The 12,452-nt window shown below is 43.0% G+C and overlaps 1 long non-coding RNA gene across 3 annotated transcripts in view; it reads right to left on the bottom strand.

Moving 5' to 3' along the window:
- LOC142052483 (uncharacterized) overlaps positions 1-4,141 on the bottom strand; it is a 40,772-nt gene extending 36,631 nt beyond the window's left edge. For 2 of the 3 annotated variants that reach the window (XR_012658859.1, XR_012658857.1), the window contains exon 1: positions 3,926-4,141. This is a non-coding gene — a long non-coding RNA (uncharacterized LOC142052483). Of the gene's footprint in view, positions 1-1,210; positions 1,710-3,925 lie in introns of those variants that run through there. The other variant, XR_012658858.1, reaches the window with a different exon arrangement.
- Between the last annotated feature and the right edge of the window lie 8,311 nt (positions 4,142-12,452).

Consider the following 12,452-nt stretch of genomic DNA (forward strand, 5'->3'; position numbering starts at 1 on the left):
TAGAAATTAGACTAGAGAAGTAATCTTTTGTATTGATGGGGCTGAATTAAGAAGCTTTCATTCATGGTCATTCTATATTTATTTCAGCTACACAAACCCTGGTTTGCTTTGGGGGTTCAGAGGAGCTAGAAAGATTTCATAATTCCGCTGTGTCAGAGTTCGCTGGCTGGTTTTCATTCCAGACAACATAAGGGATGAACAGGAGCTATCGAAGTGCCAGTATCAAAGAAAAGAAACAATGGTGATGTTGCCCTTCACCGTTATTTTTATTCTAAGACTAATGTGTTTTTTTTTAATTTAAAAAAAAAGAAAAGGAAAAGAAAAGATCCCTGTCCTTAGGGGTGCTAAAATTAGCAATGCCAAGAATAGATACCAAAATCATCTTCTTCCCCATTTATTTTGCTCAGATGTGAATGATGCTGCATCGAGCACAGAAAAGGAGTATATTAGTCTCATGCCACTGGAAAAAACAAGTGCATTACATTACTGAAATGTCATGTTTCCACCATGCATTTGATAATAGATTGTGTGCTCAGTTTCTTGCAACCGTTGTAGCAGCTTTCTGAAGATATGCTCTCCATTTGCCAACAAACCAGCCTGCCCTTTGGACCGAACCATTCCAGCCAACTGTGGCTTTATCATTAGCCCTTTTAGGTGTGGCCCGGCCTGTCAGATAGCTGTGTATTTTAAAAATAGTTAATACTTTCTTAACAACAGAATCCTTCACCTGATTTTTTTTTTTATTATCTCATAATCTTCCATCATGCAGTCTTCTTGCAAAGATTTTTGGCTACCATAACAGGTGAAAGGTCACACCTGGCCATAATCCATCACAGCCGCATTTTCTCCGCACTGCGATTGCATGGGTAGTTGTTTGTTTTGCAGGCTGCAGTAAGCAGGTAGGAACAACTCCGGTGAGAAGGGTTGTATGCTCAGTGCGGGTCCCCAGATGACTTCTATCATAGTTTTAAGGCTCTGCATGTTATGAAATGCCCTGATAATAAGCTTTAGTCTGTTTCAAATTATACCAAATGCCCACACATAAATCTCATTCGGAGCAGTCCTTCTCAGACACAGGCTGTGACAAGCTCAGGGTGTGCAAAGTTTCAAAACTAGGTAGGTTGCTATATCCTAGTTGTCATTTGAAAATAAAATAATTTAAAAAAAAAAAAAAAAAAGGACTTAGAGTACTGTTCTTCAACTCAATTACCAAAAACCAAGACTGGAAAGCATTGGTGATCATACACATCTTCCCCAAAACCTGGAGAGGAACTGACTTTTAGAAACTCTGTCCCTTCAGCTGCAGCCTTGTGAAACCTGCTTGTCTTCAAAATCGTACAGCAGCAGTTGACCAAGCTATGCTGTCAGCTGCCTGGTTTTAGACACACTGCTGCTAGAAAATAAACAAGGGGTCAGTACCCGAGGGATGGGTGCAGAGAGGGAGCAATAAGAGGAGAGGAAGGAGACTGTATCTATGAGAATTGACCCACTTAAAGAGCCCCCACTCACTGCCTGCTTTTTCTCCCCCTGCCTTGTCCATGCCTTATGCAGTGTGGGATGCCACATTATGCGGGAAAGAAGAGCTGAAAAGCAGTGCAGGAGGAAGACAGTAACACACCACCGGGCACTGGAAAGTAATCCCCAGGAACAGGGAAGGCTGAAAGTAGCAGTGGGCAGAGAGAAGATGCTACCAGCTTGGTGAAGGTAAGAAGCGCTGTAAGAAAACAAGAAAGGAAAGTGGACAAATTAGCTGAATAAATTTTGTGGTGAAAACAGCTGGGTGAACATCTCTGGAGACTGAGAAAAACCAGAAACAGAATGGAGAGATCATCATCATCTGTCCATGCTTCTAATGATGACAGATATGACAGCCCGCCCAAGCAAAGTGTTCCCGTCCTGCTGCGGCACTTTCTTTTCCCAGAACAAAGCTCCTCAGCAGTCGCTTCAAGCCCAACAAAAAAATTTGACATCTTTTACTGCTGCCTTCTGTGATTTTATTTACTGTTCACTGTTTCTTTTTTGCTTTTATATTTTCCATTCTCCCCATCTTGGTGAGGATCAGTAAAGAGCATTACCTGCAAAATGGCATTGCCTGTGAGTGGGCACAAGAAAACGCTTCACTGCGTTCCAGCCTCTTTCCCTACCTGGATCTTCTCAGTCTCCTTGGCAGCATTTGTCCCTCATCAGATGTCATGTAAGAAATATCTGTATTTTAGAGTTGGCCAAAAACTTTTCATTGTGGTGTTTCTCTAGCCCAAAGGGTCTGTATTTAGTTATGTTCTTCAGTTTTCTGCTCATTTCTTCTGTTAAATCCTAATCTATACAATTCCAGTGTAGAGTTACAGTCTCTCCCCCTTTACTCCAATAAACTGCCAATGCAGATATTCCCATCACACCATAGGAAATATCCCACCAACTACCAATTATACACCAATAGCAGGTATGAGCCCTATGACAGAATTTGCATTTTCACCTAATCTGTTTACATCTTCTCTGTATTTTGCGGACCATTTATGAAAAGCCACGTAAAATGCCTTGTCCTTATGGAGGGAAGAGTGGGAAAGAATAACTAGCACCTAAGTACTCACTTCAGAAGCTGAGCAAATGTGTTTTGAAGTTAAAAAACAATTAGTTACTAACACGTCTCTGGATGGTGGTTTCCACTCCTGAGTAAAGCTCCACTCTGTCCCTCACCCCTCAGCGTCGGGGCTGCACGGTTGGGAAGGGTAACCCAGCATGGCAAGCACCAGGCTGCCAGAGGGCTGGCAAGCTGCCATTGCAACTCCCAGCCACAAAAAGGACTTTAGAAGGGATCCTGGGAACTGCAGACCAGGGAATTTGCCATCCATCCTTGCTAATGGCAGTAGGGTCTAAAAAGCTAAAGTCACTGTAGACAGGGATAAACATCATCTGTTGGGAACAAGGCAGCGTGGCTTCCGCAGAAAGAAACCCTGCCTCACCAATGCACTGCAGTCCTTAGAGTGCACCAGTAAAGACAGAGAGCGGGTCCAGCAGACACAGAACAGCCCAGTTTTGAAAAAGCTTTTGATGAGATCCCACAGCGAAGGTTATCAGAGAAACTAACTTGCCACAGTACGGGAGGAAAGAGTCTTATGGATAGAAAATTGGAGGCAGAGCATGAAGCAAAAGGTAAGGCTTAATAGTCACTTTTCAGGGTGGAGAACTGGCATCAGCAAGGTCTCCCCGTGTGGGATTGACAGTGGGACTGGCTTTATTCAATACTTTCAGTGAGTACCTGAAGAGGGGAGCGTACAGTGAAGTCCTCAAGTTTGTATGTGACACTAAGCTCTTTCAGGCAAGTAACAATAACATTGAGTGGGTGGGCAATGCATCCATTGGAAGATACTAGAAGTGATGAGCCTCTAACATCCAAATCCAACAGCTGGGAACGCTGAGGGAATACAGAGAGGCTGGGCCACAGGCCATGACCACTCTGTAGGAAGCACTGCCTCCTGCCACTGTTGGAGACAGGCTCAGGGCTGGATGGACCATCGGGCTCATGCAGCAGTTAATGCCTTACATTCTTAATTGTGCTTCTGCACACCGTCCCAAGACACTTCCTACTTTCAGTGCACACTCTGATGGGGCAAATTCCCAGCCTGGCACTGAGCTTAGGATGTAGAAAGCCACAGAGTCCAATTGCTTTGGTCCCCAAAGCCAGTACTGCTTGCCTCCCTCCATGTCTTTCCAGTAGCTGACCTGCTGGCTGACTGACCTGCTAGGCATGCTAAATATAAAACCCTTCAAGGACAGTTAAAGAGAGAAGGAAACAGACTTTGCAGATGCACTTTTGCACACATGCACTCTCTCACTTCCTCCTCCTCCATTAGCAGCCCTTGAAGAGTAAAGGTCCGTGCAAAAACGATAAACACTTGACTGGAAAACCCTGCTTTCACCTCCTCACCTTTCCTTGGATTTCTCTGGGGTTTGGAGAGCATCCTTTCAGGGTCCAGGATCACTCCGTTTTCCATCCTCCCTCTTCAGCCTGCTAGCGCAGGCATGTCCACCCCTGCGCTGCAGGAAGGCCTGTCCCTTTTAAAGGCAGGGTCTGCGGCTGCTCCTTCCTGCCGCCGCTCTGCCCGCGTCCTCCGCGCCCCCGGCCTCGCAGCCGGCGGGTCGGGCTGCCAGCTCCACAGCCAGGCTGCTGCTAGCCAGAAATGGCCTGATTCACTTCCAAAGCACACTCTGCCCTCGACCGTGACAGGGGTACCTTGATCCACGCAGAAGGTCGCTGTCAGAAATGCCGTTAATGAAGCCCCGCGGGCGCCGCAGCCCGCCGCGTAAGGCTCTGCCTCGCGGCGCTGACACCGCCCGGCGCCGAATCGGGGGCTGGGGGGGACTGGGAGCAAGAAGGCATGATTTAGCGGCTTGTGTAGTCTGTCAGCCCCCCGTGCTCTGTGGTTTCTGCAGTGATAGGTAAAGGGTAAATCCTCTGTCTCTCCCAGTGCCTTGTCTGGGTTGTACCCCAAAGCCTCTCCCGCATTACGTCCCATTTTCCAATGCCCAGATGCACGATCTCAGAGGTTCCTGAGCTCATTTTACTGAGGGAGGACTGATGAGCCCAGCCCAGAGAGAAACCTCCGCTACCACTTAGAGAAACTGCATCCCAGCTCCCTCTCCCCCAGCCCCTTCAACACCACCCACACAGCAATCCATCAGCATCACCCACGGAGCATCTGGGGGCAACATGTAATTAGGAATGATGCTGTTTGCTATTTATAGACATACTACCACAAACAAGAGCTGGTGAAACTAATACCCACCGACAGACATACCTTACTGCATGCATCGAACATCAATGGGGAAAAGTAATGGAAAGGTGGAAGCAAGATACAGGGAGATGAGAGAAGGATGAAGGCAATAGCATACTCCACACAGCATTAAAGCAGTCATTAAAATACATGCTTACAGTGATCGTGATGTAGTTGTCTGATAAAAGTTTATTTGAAGCAATAAATGAATTCTGTAAAATAAGAACACCTTGTCTTGCTGGGTAAGTAGAGCTGCATTTGCTCTGTGATCCCTTTACTGAGAGATAACCCAGCAGAAACTGTGCAGGCACCCACATGCTACATTTCCTACATATAGGACAGTGTGGCCTATGGTGCTTTCCTCTCCTCTTGAAGTCTTTCACTAAAAGAGATCTTCTTTGAGACTTTCCTCACAGCCGATACTGTGTGGTTCATCTCAAGCATGCTTGCTCCTCAGCCCATGAATGTTTCTTTTCAATTATTTCCTATTTTTAATCTCCACCTTAGTTGTTTTTTAAAGGATTGGAAAAAAAATTGGTTGTGCTTGTCACAACACTGTAAGCATTTAATATGCAGGCCTGTGTATTCACTTCCAAGGCATACATCAGCCTATTGTCACAGCAAAAACCAGCTGTTCGTAAGAATCTGTAACAATTCTGCCAAGACTCAGTAACTAGACTTGGAAAAAGCGAAGTCAAACAAAAGGAGCGTGAACTATGACAAGCAATGTGTGGAGTGGGCTGAAGGGCTGAAGGAGATGTGAAGAGTAATTAGCCAAATAAACAAAAACACAGGACAAATTATTTAAGTGCATCATAACCTGGAATCAAGGAACACAGGGAATACCTCAGGTCTGGAAAGCATCGGAAGGAGCTAAAGGAGATTCCTGCATCTCTCCCATAGATAAAAGTTGTGTAGGAGATATGTGCATCAGTGAATTTGAGCTAAAGCAAATGAAAGAATTAAAAAACAAAAAGACAGACAAGATGAAGGAGATCCAGAAGAAAGTGACTGACCCACTCTTATGTTCAGCAGGAGAAAGAGAAGGAAGTAAATGAACCAGCCGCCTGTTCAGGGCACAACGACATGGCAGGAGAAGACAGCGAAGACCTCAGTGCTGTGCTTCTGGAGCTATGGAAAATGCTTTTCTAATGAGGAGTTTTTCGGTTGCGTTATGAAGCCAGATCAAATCTCCCCATTGCTTTGTTCTTTCACTTGGTTTGCTTATCTGCAGCAGTAGACCTGATGGCAGTTAAACAGGATGGAATTTTTATCAGGTTTAGAAATTGTACTTGCTGCCTATGTTTTCCCTGCAGAACAGCTTCAAATTACAGCACAGTTGTGTGAAGTTGCAGAGTTTTGTCATCTAACCATTCCACCAGTCCAGAGCACATCACGGGAGCTGCATCGCCGTCATCTGACTGCCATATGCCCAGGCCTGAGAACCTTCCTTCAGTGCACAGTCACCATCAAATCAACAAAAGCTGTTGTCTGGTTGAGGGTTTTCAGGACCAGTTCCCCAGACAAGTAGGGCGGCTTGTCTGCAGCACTAGTTAACTAACATCCATCTTTTAAGTATTCTTCATGTGTCTGTCACCCCAGGATTCCAACACACTAGCACCACATTTCATTCATCTGCAACAGATTGGAATGAATATTCAGCTGAAGTTTTATTAGCTTACTAGTGAATTTTCCCAAATTACCTTTTAGTTTTGTGGATTTTTTCCTTTCCTTCAACAACTATTGCTAGGGATTTTCACACTATAATTGTGACAGGCAACTTAGCTGTGTATAAAACGATCTCTAGCTCTGGCCCTTTGGGCTACCCAGGTTGAGGGGAAGGGAGAGGTATATCCCTCCTTCAACCTCCTTCAAGATTCAAATAGTTTTCGTTAAAATTACAGAAAATTACTTGTGGTCTCCGAGGAGCAGGAAAAATCCAGATTTCAGATTACTTTTATAGTTCTGTATCCCTCCTTTAGGTGTGCAATGATATAGCTCTGTCTATTTTCACACAGAAGGAATCCAGCTGAGAGCACATTTTATTATAACTCCAGATGATGTTCAAGAGGATGAAAAACTCGTTTTTCTCAGGTGGTCAGAGAACACGTCCCAGTAAACTGGCATTCTTTCCTCTCTCATCTGTATTATACAGAGGAATTCAAATTGTTTATAAAGCTGTTTCAAAGATGTTTTGAAAAAGAAACACACAAAGTGCAAAAAAAAAAAAAAAGAGGGATGGTCCTGGACTTTTTCACTTTTTCAATTACTTTTCAATCTCTTAAGAGCAGTCATTTAGGTCAGAGTAGTTAAACTGCTATAAAACAGCTGCTAAAGCATTCTTCTGTTGTAAATGAAACAGCAATTTTACCAAACATTCCCATTGCACGACTACATTAACATAAACATAAAATCAGAATTTAAAAAAAAAACAACACTTGGAGGGAGAAGGGCTAGGCCTAAAATAATGATTCATGATTTCATGGTAATTTAAGTCAGTAGCAAAATTTTTAACAGAATTTGTTACTAGTAGGTCATGTCTGATTTATCTTTTTAAGATAACATAAATATGGGCAGATGGTCCAAACTGGAACTCGACACCTTAGAGAAAAAGACAAGTTTTCACCCTTGCTGTTGGACAGGGCAATGTATCACAAGCATAGCTGTAGCTTCTGAAATGGCAGCTTCTTAAAACACTCATCAAATGGTTCATTTTCTCCTCTTTAACCAAGGGAATTGCCATAAGAAAATGAGTTAAGGTCAGCTACACACTGATCACGTTGGTAAACAGTAATAACACCTAGTGCTCATAGCAGTCTTCAAAGTACTAACAAACGACATCCCTGGGATATCCTGAGGAGGTTTAAGTCCTCCCTGTGCCAGACCCAACCAGGTAGGGTTGGTGCACTGCTGCCAAATAGACATGCGATGGAAGAGAGGAAAGGAATCTAGAATTCCTCTCAGTGCTGTGGGTATATGCTGTACTCAACCTTTTCCAGGGCAGGGTGGGGTCTTAACCCATGCAATTAAGAACAGTCTAATTTCAGCTCCATCTCTCTGGCTGTGATGGCCTACAAGCAGCACAGGCACACGGCCTGCTCTCCTTGAATGCTGCCCAGCCTCTCACTGCAAAATTTCCCCATCTCTGGTGTGCTCCAAGCCCTTATAGTCTTCACAGATAAACTGGCATAGGAGTTGCTTTGGAGTGACTGATAGCAAGAAAGTTTCATATTGTTAAACTGCTTGTAGAATGACTGGAGTTATCCTCCTTTCTGTTCCCATAAAACAAAAACATCTGTAGGAATCATGATCCAATGCTAGGCTGGCGTGAGCAGCACCGCCACTGTGTCACCAACTGATGCAACTGCCTGGCTCCAAAACAGGAGGCAAAGACAACAAACCCCATGACCAAACTCGGAGATGGCTACAGCAAAGAGGTATTACTCATGAAAGCAGATAGACAACTTGAAGCTTCCTTACATATTCACTTCCCTAAGCAGGTAATAGCTGCAACACCAGCATGTTACTGATACTTCTTATCTCCCTTTCTGCCTTGTGCCCTGCATGGCTGGGGATTCCATCTCCAACACAGAGCACAAGCCATTCCCCAAAAGCTCCAGAAAGGGTTTCCTACCATTCCCTCATTTGAAGCACTGCTGGGGAAAAGAAAAAAAAAGGAAGTCATTTCATCACTTGTTTCCAGCAAGAAGCAGAGCTGTTCAGAGCACAAAGGAGCACAGGTGATGCAGATCCAGTGCCTGATTCTTCACTGCAATGGAAATCAGGTGGGTGCTGCTGACCTTAATGGAAATTAGTACCATAAAGATGACGTTAGTGAGCAGAGGACCTGCCAATGGCCTGCTCTCCTCCAGCTACTAAAGATACTTTATGGAGGCAAGTCTTGTCAAAGCAAAGATAGAAATCATTACATTTTGGTTGACCATGCTTGCAAGCGTGTATGTATGTGCGTACATGGAGGAGTTACATAAAGATCAGAGCAGACTACAAATGGGAGCTATTCTTTCCAAATTTTATACATTGCTTGAGTCATAAAAAATTAACTTCACCCAACTCGGTAAACTCCCTTCCTTCTTTGTTCATATTCACTCTAGTATATCCATCATTTTTGATCCTCTACTTATTTCCATTGTTGGGGCTTATTTTCTGTGACTTGAGAACCTGAAATTATGCCATATATCTTCGTAGCTCATTGAACTAACCAGCATTTATTTTAATTTAGTAAGGAAACATTTGGCTGGGTGTGACCAAATAAATACTGTGTCTAAACCAACACAAATATACTTTGCACAAGGCTATAAACCTGTCTCAGAGCTCTAATGATATTGCAAGTCAATGATGCTTCAGTGCTCTCATTAACATGATTCCATCAGACCTCCATGTTGCCTATTACTAATTTTTAACAATAGGTTGTAATATAATTTATAGCACTGTGGGGCAACAAGGGATGGATCTTGGTAGTAATCCAACCTTTGAGGTTCATAATGGCTTTAACACTGACCTAATATTGAAAGGTGAACATGTACAGAGGCCATCAGACCTAATTACAAATAGGACAACAGGGATAAAACACATCACTTGTCTGTATCAGTGAAGACAAAACTTTCCCTGAGAGCAAAGGGCACAGATCTTGTCACAAGATTATGAAGAGTTTTGTTGCTGATTTTTACACAAAAAATAATCAAGAACTTTGTTTTAAAGAAAGACATTAACACACCTTCCCCCCTCTCAAAATTTAATTTCTGTTATGAAATGAACAAGATATAGAAAAGTTAAAAGTTAGTCTGGGTACCTATTCTTTAACTCAGTTTGGACGTGGCAACTATGAGGAACAAGCATATTTTAATGAAGAAAAAGCAAGCCTTCCAAATCTCTGGAAATCTGTTAAGATGATGACATTAGTACCCTCACGTTGTTCTTCTCCATAACTTGCTGATGCATGATAGTGAACACAACTGGTTTCTGCTACAGACAGTAGATTGTGGTCCTCAGCACTTGGCTGAGCACTCAGCAAGCCTCGTGATCAGACCTCTGGGTAGGAGGGAACACAAACCACTACGAACTGGGTTTAACCCAATTAAGAGTAACTTCTTGTGAAAGGCAGCACAATACCATTTCCTGGTTTAAAAGGCATTCTCACCACCAAAATATGCTTTAGTATTTCTTATATGTATTTTCTTATTCAATCTTTTGTTCAGTATCTAGAAATACAGTACAGTGGTAATAACGTAATTAGTGTTTTCACTAGCTAAATTATAGAGCTCACTGCAGAATACAGCACAGTAGCATCAATATTAACAGTTAAGTATTATACAAAAACGACATCAATAGTTTTAGTATAGTCATGAGAGACATTGTAATTTCCTCTTTCTCCAAGATCCCTTCAAATTGCATCAGTGAAGAAACTCATAAAATCCACTGGCTTTTAGTTCAACTGAAATTCTAAAAATCAGCATCTTGAAGATTTCTTAGGTAAATTTTTGTAGGTTCTTGAACAATATTCCTTTCTGAATATGGTATTAGTTATAAAGAACTTAAGTTCTGCTGCATCGACTTCTCATATGAATTTAATTTTCTCAGCACTTCTGCAAGTTAACAAAGGAGTGTAACAGATACTTCACAGCTGAAGATGATGATACATAGGGATTTGTAATAATTATCCATGACCATAAAAGCCATCCTGTGTCAGTGCAAGAAGTGGAATCACTGGCTTTGCAGTCTAGTGCTGCTCCATATTTCCTTTCTACCCTGGTCATATAGTGAGATCTAAAACTCTAACAGCCAAGATACTGGACACCAATAGGCCATTAAGGAAGATACTGAGGCAAGCATGCTTTCACAGACTCCTCACCTGAAGGGACAATAGTCAGCCTCCCCTACGCACCCAGAAATCAGAGGACTTCAATTTACACCAGAAGCTGAAGGCTATCCCACAGCATCCTCCATGCCTACAACTCCTTTTTGGCCAAGCTAATTCACAACCCCCTAGACCAAATTAAGAACACTGAGGATGTGCCCACACTCCGTCCACTTCCTAATTACAGTAACTTTATGCTGTACTTCACAAAATGAGATTCATTTCTTCCTTCACCAGTTCCATTCAGCTCCTTCAACATTTTGTTCCTTTGTTTGTTAAGGTGCAGATCTCCAGCAGATTGATCACTTCAGATGAGACAAAGCAATCCCTTGGTAAATCCCTCTGGAAATGCAGAACATATTATATGCACAAGAGTTGAACTCCTTGAATTTCCCCTTTTCAGATCCTCTTGGTTTCCAGTCATTCAGATAAAGAATGGAGCTTTTGTAGGCCAGTTAATCCATCCACTGAGTGAAATATGGTAAAGTTTTACACATCCACATGTTCTTTCAAGGCCCTGGTTTACATCTGTAGATGTAATAATAGCTGTAGTAATGCAGAGGAAAATCATGGCTCGGGCCCCCAGAGAAGATCTTTAAAAGACTTGGGTTGAAAAGTCCCGATGCTGCAGTCAAAGGAACTGGCAAAATGATTTAAGGGCTGTCTCCGCTTACATTTATTTCTGCCAAAGCACTGGCTTAATTTTCTTTGTGTGTCTTAATAAGCTACCTCTGTGAGAGGGACTCTTACTTGAAATGCTTGTATGTCCTAGGCTCAGAAGTAGGCACTGTTGAGTGGTAAGCTGAGACAAACATCCAAAGGTAGTATCAGGCTCAAGCTGCAAAATGAGCCTGTTCTTCATCTTCTCTAGTATCACAGTCACAAACTAGCATGAAAACAGCATTTGCACAATGAATTAAAATGCAAATCTACATTTTATTCTATGATATTGAGACAAATGATACACACTTGAAGCCTGCCAGAGTAGCAATTACAAACATTAATATAGTTTTAGATGATGACTTAAGCCAAATGAGAGAATGGGGTAGAAATGCTGTACATCAGAGTTTGTGAAACACTACAGGAAAAAAGCAACTCTTGCCCTAGTAATGTAACCCTAAAATATAAATTAGCGGTAATTCTGCTGTAAAGGGCTAGATCTGCCTTGTGCAGACCTGTACCTGCAAGAAGCCTCCAACCACAAGGTGTAGGTACAATGTAGGGAAGCAGCCTGCCAGCAAAGGAGAGCTGAAGGGGTCTCAAAGTATGAGAGAGGACTTTGCACTGCCACAGCCTATTGGGATGAGGCATTGTCCAGGAGAGTCCTGCAACAAGAGGCCATACAGGCACTGGCCTAGGACAGAACAGCCTAGCTGGTGTAAAGATGTATTTATGCTAGGTCTGATTTAGATTGTGCTCTGCACAATCAGATCACTTTGAAGGTTTGACTTGTGCAATCATTTCCTTTGTCAGGAATCAGAAAAAGACTGTGAAAAGACTGTGAACAAATTGTTTAGGCATTGAAATTTAACCCTGTGGAATCCTTACAGTGTAGCACAGTGTGACACAGCAGGAGCACATTTGTCAGGGGACTGAAGCCTCTTTGCTCTCTCTGCACAAAACATATACATTAGCATTGTGTGGTGTGGGTGTGCTCCCGGGCACATGATGCAGCTATGGGTACACAGCTCCATGCCTCCCATCTGCACTGCAACTGCATTCAGCCTGCTGCACCACTTCTGTTCCGTTAGGGAAAATAAAGGCTTCAGATCCTTCAAGAGTGTCTGGAAGCCCTTCCATCACAT

This window comes from Phalacrocorax aristotelis, chromosome 2, assembly GCF_949628215.1.
Source record: "Phalacrocorax aristotelis chromosome 2, bGulAri2.1, whole genome shotgun sequence".
In the NCBI taxonomy this organism is placed as follows: Eukaryota; Metazoa; Chordata; class Aves; order Suliformes; family Phalacrocoracidae; genus Phalacrocorax; species Phalacrocorax aristotelis.